Source organism: Mastigoproctus giganteus, chromosome 9, assembly GCF_048544385.1.
Source record: "Mastigoproctus giganteus isolate SK-2022 chromosome 9, ASM4854438v1, whole genome shotgun sequence".
Classification (NCBI taxonomy): Eukaryota; Metazoa; Arthropoda; class Arachnida; order Uropygi; family Thelyphonidae; genus Mastigoproctus; species Mastigoproctus giganteus.
In genome coordinates, this window is record NC_143583.1 from 179,764,589 (window position 1) to 179,782,564 (window position 17,976).

Below are 17,976 nucleotides of genomic sequence, written 5' to 3' on the forward strand. Positions count from 1 at the left end.
CCTTAGTTGGATTACTGTTTTAAATATTCTAGTGTCAATCTTTGCTCAGATCGTGTCAGTGAAATTATTCTTGTTGGGATGAAATCATTTATTCCATACACCACCTTAAACTTTCGTCCTAGCTTAGTGCCGTGAAGGGTTTTGTAAAGTCAGAGTACCTGCTTTGCGCCTTACAATAAAGATCATATTTATTTTGGAAAGCCAAACAGGAGCTTCCTGGAATTTAACACCCATAACTCATCACGCAGTACATTGTCATATGTGTATTCCAGTATTCCCAGATGCCTCTATAATGTCGATCTCAGTACCAACGATCCGTCTTAAATGTCTCCTAGATATCGAGTTCTGGATCTTCCGTTGGCATAAATCGCTCCTTGGGAAGTCTCTTTACCACACCAAAAAAGTATCCTGTATGCTTTCGCAGGATCGTATCATCCCTGGCAAATGTTACCCATAAAGACTAACGTCATCACTCTGACAAGGTTTATCTCCCATAGGATGGAAGTACCCTCTGTGGTAGAAATATTCTAGAAATGCCCACTCAGTCATCTAACCCACGCAGAATTCTATGAAGCAGCGTCTTGCCGTTATTCATAGGAGGAACCTGCCTCAAGTCTCTCCAGAGGATGTGCCTATATCATATATTCGACATCTTTAACTAGCTCACGGTCGACTGTGAACGGGTATGACAGGAGATACAATATAACGCAAAACCATCCTCCCAACAAATCCATCTTTTATTGATTTTCACCTAGTACCGGATGATTATAAAATATCTTTTGCTATTCAGGAAACCCTAGTGTCAAAACAGTTAGAGATAGCGCTGTGAAAATCGGTGGGTATGTCATTTAGGGTATGGGGAAGCGATTTGTAGAAGAAAAAAAAATACTTCAAATTTTCACCACCAGGGGAAAATTAGCACCGTAAGCATTAGACGGAATTCTTAACTTAGGATTAGATTTTAATATCAAAACTTAGAAATCTACAGATATTGTTCTATGTGCTTTCCTTCACTTGAGATGACATTCTGTCGGACTGCGTGCGACACAGTTTCGCGTAGCATCTCGTTGGGGATGTTGGCTACATGCTGTTTAATGCTTGCTTTCAAATCGACAAGCGTCTGTATGCCGCCACGATAAACTCTGCATTTTAGGTATCCCCATAGCCAGAAATCACAGGGATCTGCTGATCGGGCTGGCCAGAACTGCGGACAGTCTTTGGAAATTATTCGATCATTTCCGAATGTTGAACGGAGCAGTCCTGTCACTTGTCGACCAACGTGGGGAAGGGCACCATCTTGCACGAACACTACGGTCTCCAAGCATTGCCTTTCTTGCAGAGCGGGAATCTCTTAGAAGAGCGCAGTACCGTGCACTAGTTACCGTACACCTTACGAGAGGTGGGGGAATGAGGTGTAGACTCTTCAAAGAAAAATGATCCGATTATAAACTCTGCTGTGAATCCACACCATACTGTAATGTATGGACTTTGTAGCGATATTTCATGCATAGCAAATGGACGAGAAGTTCCCCATATTCGGCAGTTTTGTGCATTTACAGCCCATTAAAGAGTGAAATGTGCCTCATCAGACCACAAGATCATTCTAGTCCATGTCTCGTCAAGTTCCATACGAGCCAGAAATCGTAGAGCAAAGTCTATTCGTTGTTGCTGATCACAAAACTTTAGTTCTTGCACTACGTGAACCTTGTATGGGAACTAGCATAAAATTCAGGCACTACTGACTGGTAGTGTTTCGCATTCTGACTATTGCCATCGACACTTCACTAGCTCTAGTTCACTAGCTCCGTTCCGATACGTGGTCGTCCAGTTCCCTGCCTAGAATTACACCTAACTCCCCGGTCGCTTCAGATTTCTTTATAACAGTTTTACTAAAGAGCACGTTCCTTTTTTGTAAGAGCCATAATGGTTATTGACGGTGGCGTCGGCCTTTCTGATTTTATCTAACAGGATGTCATTTGTGTAAGCAGCGTGTCTTGAAGTAAATGACAACTTTTACTTTTGTGCAGCGCCGTTTTCCCCCTGGTGGCGGAAATTTGAAATTTGAACAATTTTTTTTTTTCCTTCTACAAATCGCTTTGAATGCGCTTGCTAGTGTAGTGTGTAGATAAGTGATTTGTATGCTATTCAACTTTTTTTAAAATTTAGATAGTTTCTTTCCGTTTATCAAATCTAAACTTATACTAATAGATGCCTTATTAGATGTTCTTCTCGTCCTTCAACTTATATTACGCAGGTTGTCATCAGGTAACCTTTTATTTTAAAATTTTCCTGTATGATGTGTATATGCGTTAAGATACTCTGTCCGCTGCAATGTGACACAAGGTCAAATAGTTCTCAGCTACAAAGGCTTTATAGTCTAACGGTGGAGAAACACAAGGACAAACATTCCTATTTTTGCAGGTGTTAGAAACAATATGGTGGCGTTGCCTGGTGCACATGTAGTGTTCCTGATATTTTGGTTTATTAGTGCGGTTATATTTGGATTTACTTGTGGATATTGGTGTCATCCTAACCAGGAATGTCTGGTGAGTATGTAAACATAAGATACACCTAGATTGCCCAAGGGGTTGTCTAGATATCAACGTGTTTTGAAAACTGTCAAAACGAAAAATTGCTCTCTATAGACTTACATGTAGTTACTATGTCCATAGGAATACATTATGCAGCCATTTTCACAAGTATTTGTATGGCTAACTGTTACTGTGAGATAGAATTATTTTTCTTCATGGGTTGGTAACGACAACTAGTTTGCTGTGAAAGTGATAAATTTAGAATAGTTGAGAAGACGAAAATGTTCTTCATCTTAGAGACATACTGCCTTTGGTTTAATTAAGTTTTTGTCATCAAAATTGAAAAAAAAAAACTGTATTTAATATCGTAAATACAAAATAAAATACACTGGTTTAATGGCAGCAATGGCGTCTTCCTTCTAAGGTTTTTGGAGGGAAAATTGACTGCGGCCATATTGAGTTTCAGTGCCACCTGGATTTGTGATTCTATAGATTAAACTACAGTTGAAGAAATACTATTGAAAATAATAATATATAATATTAAAGTATATATTGTACACTAAGACTGATAGTGCAACCATAGAAGAGGGCTTTCACAAAATTGCTTTTAAACTTGTGACTCTATCTAAAATATTCGTTGGCTTGGTTATTAAGCCTAACCAATTCAAAATTCATAATTTGGCCATTTATCATGCAGAAAATACCGGGGAAAAAAATCTAAATTATAATATTATTGAATCACCATGGTTCCAGAACATTTGGATAAATCTGGAGGTGTCTTTCCTCCTTTACCAACCTCTTCAAAGACTGTTGATGAAAGTGTTTCAGTGACGTCAGTTAATTCCTCTATTCGTAACGAACCCAGAATAGAATTACAAAGACTTTATCCTAAAGACCTACCACCAGCTGTTGATAAGGTCTCTGTGAGATTGTCTGAGAACCCTGATTCTCCATCACTTGATGAATCTATTCAGATTGCTGACCAATTTCAATCCAGTTTAAATATTTGTGACCATATGGAACAAGAGTTTACACTGAGGTCTGCTCTATCTGCTATTTCAGATGGGGGTAGATTAACCAAACAAGTCACAAGGGAGATCCAGGATACATGGTCTGCCATGGAGCAGATTCTTACCAATGTAATAATAGAAAATGAACGTTTAAATGCCAAACTGGAAGAAAAAAAGTTCCAGTAGAATAAACTACAGGAGACTTAACAACAGATCTGCGGATTCTCATTCTTCATCTGCCTTGCCTTCTATGTCTTATGCTCAGGCAGCACAGCTGTACATATTCGGCTTATAGTGTTGCAACTAAACAAGCAGTAGCTACTAAGCCATCACAGCAGCATCATGTGATCTTAATAAAGGCTCAGGAGGACAGTACCTTGACAACTAGTGAGGAGGTCAGACAATAAATAAAAACTAAGTTGTCTACTGGTATTAAAGATGTTATAATGCGTAAAATTCGGGCAAATGGAGTTTTGATTGAGACAGCAACATCTGAAGACTTGGAAAAAATTAAAAACTGTACTAGATTACAAGAATGTGGGCTTAAGCCTGAAACTCCTAGGAAATTTCTCCCAAATGTGGTGATATACGATATTCATAAAGATGTCAAGATTGATGAAATACTAGAGGATATCTACCAAAAGAATTTGAAGGACCTTGGTTTTACACTCGAGGAGATTAGTGATCAGGTTAAACCACGATTCTCAACGAAGCCTAAACCTAACAAGAATCGGTGTGAACTGGATTCTTGAAGTTACAGGTGCAGTCCGTAAGATTTTTTTAACAGCATGTAGGATTTATTTGGGATGGACATCTCATAGAGTTAAAGATTACATAATTGTTCCCAGGTGTTTTAAATGCCTGGGATATGGTCATTCAGCAAGAGTATGTACTCAAGAATCACAAACATGTGGGCATTGTCGAAATATAGGGCATAATCTAGCTGATTGCCCGAAAAAAGATAAACCGTCCGAGTGTCCAAATTGTAGGAAAAGAAAAAGAAACTGTCACATTCTTTTAAGGACTCAAATGCCAAGAATATTTAAAAGCCATTGAAACGATTCGTTCCAAGACCTTTTATGCATAATAGAACACCTACAAGTAACGATTCAGGAACTATACAAAATTTAAATCTTAAATTTTTAAAATTAAATTGTCCGCGGTGTAAAGCAGTAACAAATGATCTGACTACGATCATTCAGGAGCACTCAATCCAGGTTCTTGCCCTACAGGAGCCTTATTCTTATAAGGGGCTTCCCATCCGTTATCGCATTATCCAGTCTAATCCCACTACAGGCGGAAATGCTCAGTGCAGAATCTGGGCTGCAATTGCCATTTTGGACCCAGCCTTAACCGTTTCAAAAATTTCTGGTCTTTGTACTACACATTCTGTGTGTGTTTGTTTGGAAGATTGGTTTGGTCAGATTTATGTAGTTTCCCTGTACTGTCAGTGTTCTCAGTATGGGGCTTTTATACAGCCTTTTGTAGGTTATCTTGACACAACTTTGCTTGCGATCACTTAACGACAAACACGTCATCATAATGATGGATGCTAATATCTACGCTCTGGAACAGTACTCATACAAATGAAAAATGTGAATTGTTGGAAGATATTATTCTGTCTCATCTATTAACTATCTTAAACACATCAGGCCATCCTCCAACTTGTGTGACGCCATTAGGTAATTCGTATATTGATGTCACTCTGGCAACTGCAAGTGTTGCTCCCCAGACTCAGCAATTGGAATTTGCATACACGCTGGTCGACTAGTGACCACAATGTCATAACATTTCATCTTGGAAGTGATGCCATGCGATCAAGATTGGATTCTACAGATGTCCATAGATTTTATACGAAAAATGCAAAATGGCAGATCTTTGATGGCTACCTTAGGGAGTCTTTTACACAGGAGCAGCTGAACTCTATGAAATCTCTACCTGTCGATGATCAGGTGGATTTTTTACAAGCGAAAATCGTAACAGCTTGTAAAATGTCAATGCATTATAGAAAAAGGAAACCTTATTATGTACCCTGGTGGTCCCCTGTTCTACTTCAGTTGAAATCGTTGACCAGGCAAACAAGGCGAGAGTATCAAAGAGCGAAAATAGATAGATCTCGTTCTTCCCTAGAGATAACTGTGCTGCAGAATAGGTATAAACAGGCAAGAAGGAAATATCATCAGAAGATTTCTAAATAGAAGAAAGCCTCTTGGGAAAACTTGTTGAGTACTCAGGGAAAAGCTGATCCCTGGGGACTTATCGATAAGCTGTTGAACAACAAGGTTCCGCCTGGAGAGGTATTTGCTTCGGTCAGAGCGGCAGATGATCGGGATACTTTGTCTTGGGCACCCGCTATTAATAGGATCCTTGATGTTATTATCCATCAGGTTATAATGAGGATTGTGTTCATCCCACGCAGGGAGAAATCAAGCTGAATAACTCTACCTATACCGGTTCTCCTGATGAATCCCCTCTCTCAATAGAGGAGATTGACTCTGCAATCAAATCAATGCGCTCTGGAAAATGCCCGGATAATGACGGCTTGGAGGTTGATGTGATTAAACGGGTTTAGAAGATTGTTCTAGCTATTATCCTTGCTTTGTTTAACTCTTGCCTTTTGCAGGGCGTTTTTCGTAGGGCAAGATTGCTTATTTGAAGATCTTACTAAAAAAATCAGAAAAGCCTGAGTCTGATCCATCCCCTTACAGGTCTATTGCCTTGCTCTCTCTCTGTTTTGGGCAAGGCACTTGAGAAAGTTATTGCTGGACGTGATTTGATTGCTTACACTAATAAAAGACTTCTGTCTCCAGTGCAATATGGATTTACACGTGGCAAGGGTACGGAGGATGCAATTGCTTCTCTTCAAGCATCACAGGCGGAGACTACAGCTAAATATTTGCTAGGCCTCTTTGTGGACTTCAAAGCGGCCTTTGACACCCTTTGGTGGGAAAGTGTCCTGGAGAGGTCCCGGGAGGCCGAAGTGTCAAGAGCAATATACAATCTTTTGTCAAGCTATTTCTCACATCGTTCCATAAACGTCGAAACAGTGGATCTGTACATGTCCCCAGGAATGTTGCACAAGGATGTCCACAGGGGTCAATATTGGGGCGCCTGTGTTGGAATCTTGTATTGGACTCTTGGCTTAACAGAAAAGTTGAAGCCATCACCATGATTGCATATGCTGATGACATTACCATTCTTGTGCAGGGAAACGCAAGGATATCTTTGGAAGTTCCGGCCAATCACGTACTGCAGGAACTTTCCACTTGGTCTGAAATACACAAACTCCACGTCTCAACGTCTAAAACATCTCAGATGTTGCTGAAGGGTAAGCTAGATAGGGAGCGCCCTCCACTTATCAAGTATCGAGGGCAGTCCATTAAGTATAATTCCACAACTAAGAATTTAGCATATATCTTGATGACACCTTACGTTTTCTGCCTCGTGTAAGGTACATAAAGGAAAAATATAAATCAATTCTAGCAAGATTACGATTAGTAACCAGAAAGGAGTGGGGTCTGAGAGGTCATCAGACAATATTACAGTTGTGTCTTTTTGTCTGTTGTTACATATGGTACTGGTGCTTGGGCTATAGAGCTACTAAGTGTGCTGTGATTAAATAGTTGTTACAGGCCCAGCGTGCTGCCCTCCTGATGATGTCTAGAGCATGTTGGACTACATCTACTGTGGCTTTACAGGTTCTGTTGGGAAAACTACAAGTGTATAATGAGATCCAATACAGATACATGAATTACCATGAAAAGATAGCACGCCGTTTCCTTGGATGTGTGCAGCTTGATTTGAGTGCTTCTTTGGCTTCTGAAAGGAAAAGACTGCGTTCCGCCTACATTGAAAAGTGGCAAAGAGATTGGAATACCTCAGATCTTGGTAGTGTAATGAGAGAATCTTTACCTTTAGTTAGAGAGTTCAAGAAGAAAGAATTTTTATGGTTTTCTCCAGGATTGCACTTCACATTCCTGCTGTCGGGTCATGGCAGCATTAATAGTAAACTGTTTAAACTAGGACTGTCTCCTACTGCACTTTATCTGTGTGGAGCTGAAGAGAGAACGCGGATCATATCTTATTTGACTGTCACTACTATTTGTACTATAGAAAAGAACTTCAACTTACTGCAGGACACTTCACTAGTGAAAATAAACCTTTACTTGTTCGATCTCAGGCTGCATTTAATGCTCTTAATACATTTGTTACACGTGTCTTCAAAAGGAGAGATGAACTTCGATCATTTAACCCAAGATAGACTGTTGTTCTTGTGACTCTTTGTACCTCAGGGTTGGTGTACAGAAAAGTAACTTTAACTACGAGTTCTCACAGTGATTACTTGCATTGGATGGTAACAATGTTATTGTTATACTATATATTAGAACTACTGGATTTCTACTGCCTCTGAAGATTCTACGTTTTGTTCCTTGGTAATGCTACTCCAGTGGATTATCCTTTTGGACGTATTGTTTGGTAAACTGTTGAAGCCAACTAAGACTTGATATTGATTGTACATTGTACTTACAGTATATTTGTTAATGATGAATCTTTCCCTATTAATAGTTTGATGGGGCGAAACTTGATCCATGATATTTGGACTCTTTCCTCAACGAAGAAAATAATGTCTTGAGGAGCTTTCTCTGTTTGCTGATTCTGATACCAGGATGGGACTTTTGGTAAGATGCCAGGCACCCGTCACGATGACAGCAGAACAGAGCACAAAATTTACACACACCAAACATTACACACACATGACCGGTTATGGCGAAAGCCTCACTACAAGGAGTATAAAAGAGGCTAATGGGGGAAACCCTGGGGTCCGCAACAACTACACTTAAATACTTAATAAAAATACTTACTTTTGCAGGTGTTAAAAGTGTCATCCTACCTCCCTGCTAATATCATGTCACCACGAATGTCACCACGACCCCTTACTTGGGGTCGTGGTGACATTCCGATTTGAAGGCGATTAATTAACGGAACACAACAGTTTATTCTGTCAATCGCAGCGACCTTGTTTCCAATGCATTTTTCGGGAACAATTTCCTACACTCTAGCAGGGATTAACATTTATTAATTTGATTGCGTGTTGAACTGTTTTATATAGTGAACTAACTGTGCTGTGTGTTAGGTTGTGCTTATTTAGATTAGTTATGGCCCTGAACATTAATTTGAATATGCAAATTCGCTACACTCCTGGCGGCTTCAGTAGTGCCTCTTGGAAAAATTGGTAGATTTTGGTAGGACTAAAGTATAACCATTGCTTGATAATCTATGCTAAATAAGTGAATGGAACAAAGGGGTGCTCTTACGAAGAAAGGCTTAAGTTTTGCAAATTACAGTGTCTGGAGACTAGGCACCAGCGAGGTGATCTGATAGAGGTGTATAAAGCCTTGAATGGTTTGAGCATGCTCAATGCTGATGGGATTCTTCCTCTCGCTCAGAATAATCACCTGAGAGGGCATAAATTCAAATTGAGGAAAGACAGATGTAGGATAGACGTGCGGAAATTTGCCTTTAGCCAGCGGGTGGTTGGTTGGTGGAACAGACTTCCATCCCTTGTCGTGGAAGTTGATAGCCTAAATAAGTTTAAGGCTCAGCTGGACAGGTATTTCGAACGAACAGAGGGATGAAGTGGAAGTGGTTTTTTTTTTTTTTTTTTTTGGCTGATGCTGCATAAGCTTGCTTTCTTACATCAAATGCCTCTACTAATGCTAATGCTAATGCTAATGCTAATCTTTTGGCTATACAGGGTGTTTCAGTTAAACGTTTCAGAACTTTTAAGAGGGGTAGGGTACATCCTGACAACTCGAAATCATATAGCAATGTGGGGTCGGAAATGCTTTCCTGAAGCGGTGTTGTACACAGAAGCACCATGAAGAAAAGAGACCGTAAGTGAGAAATCGTTTTAATAATACATGAAAAGAAGCAAAAGGTACATGGATTAAAGTAAGTGTTCGAAGTTTCTTCCACGGGCTACAATGCACGCCCCACATCTCCGACGCATGGACATCCGAACATTCTGGAATACTCCAGGCGAATTTCGAATTTCTTCGGCAGCTACTGCGACTCTTGCAACCAGCTCCTCAGCATTGTCAACAGGGGTGTCATAAACTAGCGATTTCATATGACCCCAGAAATAAAAATCAAGACATGCTAGGTCGGGTGACCGAGCAGGCCAACGCACGGGACCACCACGTCCGATCCACTGTTGACCAAATGTGACATCCAGGTAGTTACGAACATCTCCGCTATAATGGGCAGGGGCTCCATCGTGTTGGAACCACAGTGTCTGTTGCGTCGATGCAGAAATCTGTTCATCTCTCAAAAGTTGTGGCAATACTTGCTGCAGAAAGATCAAGTAGATAGGTCCGGTTAGACGACACGGTAACAGGTAAGGTCCGATGAGGTGATCTCCCATAATACCGGCCCATACATTGACCGAAAATCGAATCTGTGCTGCACGACGTCGTATTGCATGCGGGTTCTCGACCGCCCAGATATGGTCGTTATGCGTGTTGAAAATTCCTTCCCTTGTGAAGGATGTCTCATCGAAAAACAACACTTCAGCAGGAAAAAGGGGATTTGTAGCACATTTTACAAGGTACCACTGTGCGAAAGCAATACGAGGTGCATAATCCTCCGGTTGCTGTGTCTGGACACGCTGCCTGGAGTATTCCAGAATGTTCGGATGTCCATGCGTCGGAGATGTGAGGCGTGCATTGTAGCCCGTGGAAGAAACTTTGAACACTTACTTTAATCCATGTACCTTTTGCTTCTTTTCATGTATTATTAAAACCATTTCTCACTTACGGTCTCTTTTCTTTATGGTGCTTTTGTGTAGAACACCGCTTCAGGAAAGCATTTCCGAACCCACATTGCTATATGATTTCGAGTTGTCAGGATGTAGTCTACCCCTCTTAGAAGTTCTGAAACGTTTAACTGAAACACCCTGTATACTCCTTATTTTCATACTGAGATGTGACAACTGTTTTAAATGAGTGCAAGAGAAAGTTCCAGTTCCCCAAGTGAGGAGGAACCTGATTCAGGAAGGCCCCCTCCACAGACCACTACTCCTAAGATCCCAGTGAACAGTGGTTATCTGTCAATAAAGAAAAAGAAAGAGAAAAAGAAAGATAATAATAATAAGTGCAAGGAAGCAAAGGTGGCCTGGGCCACATTTTGTGCGGAACAAGCAGTGCAGGATGAGGGGTATGACAAACCCTTGGTGATTGATCAAGGTCCGGATGATACGTTTCCTCGTGATTCGGAATCCAAAGGGGCCATGGCCTCAGCATCGCCCATTGCCACCGTTCCTGCTACAGCTTCTCCATCTGCCACAGCTGCTGCATCTGCAGCCGCTGCTCTTCCCATAGCTCATGCTCCTCAACTGGAAGCCAAAAGCACTACAAGTTCAAACTCCAACAGCCCTTGCAAATGCCATTGCAGCTGGGCTAAAACCCTCTACAAGATTAGGAATTCCACCATCCAGCAGTGAAATTGACAGGGGACCCATGATTGGGCCAGTGTCCCTATACCAAATAATCTCACTGCTCCACGGACATCTAATTGCATTCTTAAACAACGACTCAAATAGATTTCAGAAAGTAGCTGCAGTAGCTGGGAACCACATCCAGAAACTTTGGTCCAGCCTGCAGTCCATAACAATTGAGTTGCTGACAGACCATGAAAGGCTAAAAGCCATAAACGATGAGCTCAGATCAAAAACCACAGTGCTGGAGGAAGTGATCAACACCTTTACTAAACTTCCAGCCTCTACCGACCATGAATGTATAGCTGCCAAGGATACCACCACCTCTGAACTTCCCATTGGAACCACATCCTATGCTGGATCTGGCATACCTAGGTCTTCCACCCATGTGGAAATGAGGACCCTACAGCCCCAGCCTGCAGAAAAGACAACAGCATCTCCTTCTACGAGCGAGCGAAAACTCGGAATTAAGAACAAGTAGCGGGGTGAAAGGGTTGATACAGAATACCATTAGAATGGAATATAAGAACCTAAAGGTTAAGTCCCTCCAGCCGATCAGAAATAAAGAAGTGCTGCTGGAGACAGCTACCCAAGAGGAGCTGAGGTCCATTTCAGCCAGTTCTCTCTGTGGCGGAGCTATGGCGACCCCAGCTGTGGAGCTGGAGTCGCCATAGCTCTCCCAAAACAATCCAATCCATCAATCATAGTGTATGACACGCCTAAGGAACTGATAAACGAAGAGGTGCTAGAAGAACTGTTCCATAAGAACCTAGTAGACTACGGGTTTACTTGGGATGAAGTGAAGACAGAGAATACCTTTAGATTCAGAACCAAATCTAAGTGTAGTGCTACTGAACGTAGAGTAATCAGCGTCAGTCCACTAATCTTTAAGTACATGCTCTCTTCAGATCGAAATTACTTAGGCTGCTACACCCACAGATTCAGCTCGTTCACAATAGTTATGAAATGCTTCCTCTGCCTTGGATATTGGCACACCTCCCAGAGCTGTACCCATGATTCCCCATTTTGTGATCACTGTGCCCGAAGTGGTCATGTACATGCTGAGTGTCCGTACTGTGAGGAGGAGCCCAGCTGTGTCAATTGCAAGAGGCACCGCCGCCCCGATAACCACTCAGTCTGGGATACAGTATGCCCGTAACATCAGAAGGCTCTAGAACTCGTACGGCTAATGACTGCTGTTGAATAGCCCCAATCCCATTCCTACCAGAACAAGAGAACGGTCTCCCAGGAATACTCTCTTTCCTCCAATGGACACACCCAGCCACCAATGCCTCAAAGTCATGGAAATCAATGGGCACAGGTCTAGTGCCGTTGGCGATGAGATTCGTCTGGCTGCCGACCGGGCTAGCCGGGTGGGTAAAGTGCCTGCCTAGCAACCCAAAGGTCGCGGGTTCGAATCCCGCCTCGGGCTTGGATCAAAGTACTGCAAAAACCTTGGGAGGCGCATTATGGCCACAGAAGCTGATGCGCCAACAACTACAAAAAAAAAAAAAAAAAAAATTCGTCTGGCTGCTGAGTTGCATGCAGTGGATGTGATTGCAATCCAGGTGCCTTATGCTGCTAAAAACCATTCCAACCACACATCCAAACTCACCGGCTTCTCAATGCACACTCAAGTCATCCAGCCTATCGTGGAGGATCCAAAGACATGCATCGTCGTTCTAAACAAGGATTTCGATGTCCTCGTAATACATGGCCTCTCCAATCAGTTTGCCACTTGTGTGCAGATCACAAATGCCACACGTTGATTATTCCTGCTGTCCCTGTATTGTTCCCCTTCTGCTGATTTTAACAACTCACTAAACTTCCTGGAATATGCTCTCGACTTCCTCAGCTCAAAATGGTCCTTGAGGTTGTCACAGACATTCTCTCAGATATGCCAGACAAGCAGTACCTGATACCTGGAGTCTAAATCGCTGATGGAACTGATATTCGGGTGAAATTCAAGTCAAGTGGACCCAATTTTGGCGACGTCCGGACTGTCTCTGACAGCCAAATACTCTGCTTGCACCTTTACGATGGTGGGACTGTTAGTAACCCTGGGTATAAACTCCATGGACATGCACACTGTGGGTGTCCACCCAGGTGTGAACTAACGTAAGCAGGGGTCGAGGTGTGGCGCCCACACCACATCGAGGAATGCTACCCCTCTGTGTTGCCAGGCAATGCTATGTGGTAGTTGACTCTCATCAACCGGTGCAATACCACCACTTTGCTTCTTGGAGGCTTCAAGTGGTGGAACCCATGTTTAGTCTCCAGAGCTAAGTTCCGGTTAACCCTTCCCCATCTCTTCCATCATGCAGTATGACTGATGACTTTTGAAGTCATGATGAACGTCATGGCGAGATCCAATCTTCCTTGCATTTCGAGGGTACAGCTCTAAAACGGTATTCCCAGGCCGACCGCTAGTTAGTACACCGGACCGAACTTATTAGTAACTCTTTAGGAGGCTTCCGGATCAGCTAGTGTATAATCTTGCTACCTCTACTCTGCCAGATAATGACTGCTGGGAGTCCGAGTAGTGTGTATGCGGGGGGCATTGTCGAGGCCACGTTATGTCAAGGATCTGGGTATGTATTCTTACCATGCGTACGCCATATCGAAAAATTGCATTACTTCATACAGCATGTCCCCCCCCCACACACACTTTTTCTTACTATCGAATACACCATGAATTCTCAAACTAATGGAGTAAGCTTATCTGCGAAAAGATCTAAACCTCCCAAACACTTCCTAGTTCCTTTCACAAATATACGTGGTCTCAATTCTAATCTCAACGATATCCATTTCCACTTGCAGTCTGCCAAACCCCATGTACTTTTTCTGACAGAATCTCAGTTATCGGTTGATTCGACCACTGCTCATCTCAGTTGCCCAAATTATTCGCTGTATGATTCCTTTCGCCTCAAAAGTGGTACATGTGCATACGTCCGTTCCGATATTCCCTGTCAGAGACTTGGTAATTTAGAATCTCCTCGTTTCGATCTTCTCTGGCTTAAAATCTCACTATCTCATTGTGTCAAATTCATCTGTTGTCTCTATCGTTCTCCCAACTTCACTAATCACTTGAAGCTCTTTGACTTCCTCTCTTTGCAACTTGACTTTCTCCAGTCCAACTTTCCTAACAGTGAGGTAATTTTCCTTGGTGATTTTAATGTTCTCGACTCCAACTGGCTTCCGTTTTCTAGTCACACCGACCCAGCTGGTCGAAATGCTGAGGCTTTTGCAATTACTAATGAGCTTGCACAGATTGTTCATTTACCTACAGAATATCAGACAATACTAACCATGCAGACAACACGCTTGATCTTTTTCTCACAAACAACCCTTCTAAGTATACGGTCGAAGTGAGTGGTCCTTTAGGCACCTCAGATCACAACTTAGTGATTGCCTTTTTTCCAAAGGAGCCTTTATCTCGTGGCTATTCCCAACCTCGTATTGTTTGGCATTACAAGAATGCAAAATGGGATGATCTGCGAGATTTATTTTCTTCTTTTCCTTTGGTTGGATTGCTGTTTCAAAACTTCTGATGTCAATGCAATCTAACAAGTGATGCACACCCGATTCGGGCCTCAAAACAGAAAAACCAAGTGCAAACTACTCTGGTGAAAAAGGACATTGTTTTATTAGGAGACTCCATTGTCAGGGAAACGGGGAATATTTTTTGTAATAAGGATAGGTGGAGTAGAACCAGGGTATGTCTGCCGGGAGCAGTTATTAATGATGTCACCAACAGATTGTCAGATTTTAAGGGGGATAAAGAGAATATTATTATTCATGTGGGGACAAATGACATTAAACGTACACGATCTGACGATTTGTTGGAAAAATACAGGACCATGCTGAGGAAATGCCGCGAGCTAGGCCACAATGTCTATGTGTCTGCCAAATTCCTATGAATCCACGCAAGCCAACGAACTGGTAATTCTGCGGGGAGCTAAATGATTTTGTGACAACTGAAAGTAAAGTGGAAGAGAAATTGTTGAAGCTAAACACAAAAAGGCGCCTGGAGTGGAATCCATCCAGTTATATTAAAAGAAGCAGCAAATCAGGTAGGCAAACCCTCAGCCATAATTTTGAGAGTAACCTCAGATTCAGGGAAGGTCTCTATGGACAGGGGATGTACGAATGTATCCAAAATTCCCAAGGGGGGGGGGATCAAAAGGTGACCTGATAATTACAGATCGGATAGGTTAACTTCTGCTCCAGGGAAAATAATGGAGTCACTGGTTAAAGAAGTAATAAAAGATTCAATCACATTGGGCTGTTTGATGGAGAGGAGCGCAATTATACTGTCACAGCATGGATTTGTTAACAGGCGGTCTTGTCTGGCCAATCTGAATAGATAATATAATACGGTAACAAAGGAAACGATTTTGATATCATATACAGTACTTGGTTTTTTTTTTTTTTTTTTTATTTTGGTAGTTATTGGCGCATCGGCTTCTGTGGCCATAATGCACCTCCCAAGGTTTTTGCAGTACTTCATATACTTGGATTTCAGGAAGTCTTTTGATACAGTTGTACGTAAAAGACTGCTGTACAAACTGGAACAATGTAGTATTAAAGGCAAGTTACTGCTATGGATAAAGGGATTGCTCAGTAGGAGAAGACATAGAGTGGTTATCTGTGGGCACTAGTTATCGTGTAGTGCTGGGCCTATTCTTTTCAGTATTGATGAAAGTATATTAGGCTTAGTGTCTAATTTTGCAGATGATATAAAGGTTGGCAGGGTGGTTAATGACAGTAATCAAGGTAAGCTGCTGCAAGGAATTAGGAAAATTAAGGCGATGGGCTGAGAAATGGCAGTTGAAGTTTAATATTGACAAATGCAAGGTATTCGGGTAGCAGTAATCCCGGGTGAATATACCAACGTGTGTGGTATTTCAGTCAGAATAATGAAAAATGAAAAAGACCCGGGAGTGTAGTCAAATCTGAAGTTCTCTGAGCAGGGCAGACAGGCTGCCAGAGAGCTCATCGGATTTTGGCAATAATATACAGGAACTTTGCCAGCAGGGATAAAGAGGTAATTAGCCCTTTGTATAAGGCCGCCAAATTTAGGCTGCACCTTGAGTACAGGTCTGCAGGTCTCACTTTAGGAAGAATGTAGAACTGCTGGAACGGGTGCAGAGAAGCGCAACCAGATTAGTGAAGAGAACAAAAGGATGCTTGATGTTCAATGGAAATAGATTTTTGCTTATCCACCAAAGGAGGATGTGCTACATTTTTCTGACCTGGTGTAGTTTCTGAATGGTCTGGCCATTTTTTTAACCTGTATTGGGAATCCTTCGCTCGGCTGTCCCACTCGCGTAACAAACGAGCAGCAGTATTTACTGTATCCACCTTGCAACCCAGTCAGAAAAGCTACCACTTTTAGATCTGCACAGATATTCTATTTGTATTCTTGATAGTATATTTTTTTGCAAAAGTACCTATAGATTCTCGTACGTTTCCTTCATGTGAACTGCATGGGCCAATTGTATAGTGGATACTTATTTCCATTTGGAAGTAAAACTCTTTGAATCTGACCTTGGATGAATCAATGAAAAGCCGCCTCTGCCACTGCTCTGGGACGTGCTCCAGATGTAACTCTTTCATTAATTCCTGGTCATTGTTAAAATAAACCAAGCACCATCCATGGAGTAATAGGTCGGTATTAGATTGCCTCTTCCTATAAAAAGATATCTTGACACCTTTTTCAAGAAGATTCCACTGCTGAAGCGTGAACCTAGTAATTTATCCCTGGTTTCGGAGAGATCCAAATCTCTGACTAAATCGTTCAATTCTGCCTGAGTGATGCAGCTTTGCAATATCAAGAGTTGAAAAGTCTGAATCTGTACTCCTTCTGGGTTTTGCATCTACTTAAGATTCCTTTTCCAATCCTGAATCAGAGTCAAGTCCATAAGTTTTTGGTGGCTTTAGCACTGGCATTGTACCATCGTGAGGAACCAGCCTTAGAGCAGAAGGTATTTTGGAACACTACTTTATGCTTAGATTTCCCAGAAAATCCAGAAATTTTGGTCATTCAAAAGTAACAATCGTTTATGTGGTCTCGAGATTCTCGCCATATCACTGGAACAGCAAAAGGCATCGACTACCTCTAAGCCAGCGTGTTATATGTCCTTGAACACGAGCTACAGGAAATCTTTGGAGCCCATACTTTCTTGATCTCCGACCTTACCTCCAAAATCAAGTTCATAGGCTTTTCTTACAAGTTGTGACAGTGGCTTCCGCTGCGATTTTAATACCACTTCTCCACAAATGTAGCAAAATTTATCAAAATTTATCAGGCTTATTTCGGCAAGAACGCTACATATTTCATGTACACAAATAAGAAATCGTAGATTTTTTCTAATTTAAACACATTCACGATTTACACTAATGCACACAACACTTGTTTACAAACATTAATTCACTAACTTGTTTACAAACACTAATTCACTAAAACACTTGTTCACTTTGTTCACCACTCGCTCTCTGAAACCCATACGCATTTCGAAATATGAAAATGCTTGCTTGGTACAGAACCCACTTGTATACATACGGTAAAGAAGTTTCTAGATGTCTCACAGTATTTCTAGAGAACTCCGTCGAAAGTTATAGAACCTTCCAGAAACATCGTGACCTTTCTTCCGCGCGCGACAATATCTAGAACGTTCAGGAACATTCTAGAAATGTAGAAATTCTCGAATGTTTTAGAAAAAGAATTTAAAAAATAAATAGTTAGAATAGATGACTAAACCAACTGCAGGTCTTAAGTTTCGGTCATTAACCCACGATATTTGAAAACTGAGGGTTGTTGTTATTTGGTTTTTAGGAGCATTAGCAACTAAGCCCATATTGTTCCGTGATATGCGGTGGTCATTCCCTTGACCTTTCCGCATCCTCCGTATTTGATGGTGACGGGTTCGAACCCCGG

The 17,976-nt window shown here is 41.7% G+C and overlaps 1 protein-coding gene across 1 annotated transcript in view; it reads left to right on the forward strand.

The window, feature by feature from the left end:
• LOC150080917 (uncharacterized) overlaps positions 1 to 17,976 on the forward strand; it is a 408,289-nt gene that overhangs the window by 35,947 nt on the left and 354,366 nt on the right. The window lies entirely within an intron of this gene.